Here is a 285-nt window from a genome sequence, read left to right on the forward strand (position 1 = left end):
GGGGGGGTGGGGTGTCAGACTAACTAAGGAAACTAGAAAACTTTAAAATAGAAAATTAAAACAGCATCAGTGCAATTTGTATTTCATTAAAGAAAGAGAGATAATGACTGACAGAGCGTTGGCAGGTTTGAGGGGTGAAACTAAAGTTTAGTGTTGGCAGCAAGACGACACACTGATGACACCACAGCACACTGCACTGCTACAGAGCTATCTCCTCTTCATTAACACCTTCGTTATCTCTCGTCACTCTAATCTCCAGCAGTACCCCCGACCCCTCCCCACCCC

This window comes from Seriola lalandi, unplaced genomic scaffold (assembly GCF_002814215.2).
Source record: "Seriola lalandi dorsalis isolate HSWRI2012SDOR001 ecotype SW California unplaced genomic scaffold, Sedor1 jcf7180002054583, whole genome shotgun sequence".
In the NCBI taxonomy this organism is placed as follows: domain Eukaryota; kingdom Metazoa; phylum Chordata; class Actinopteri; order Carangiformes; family Carangidae; genus Seriola; species Seriola lalandi.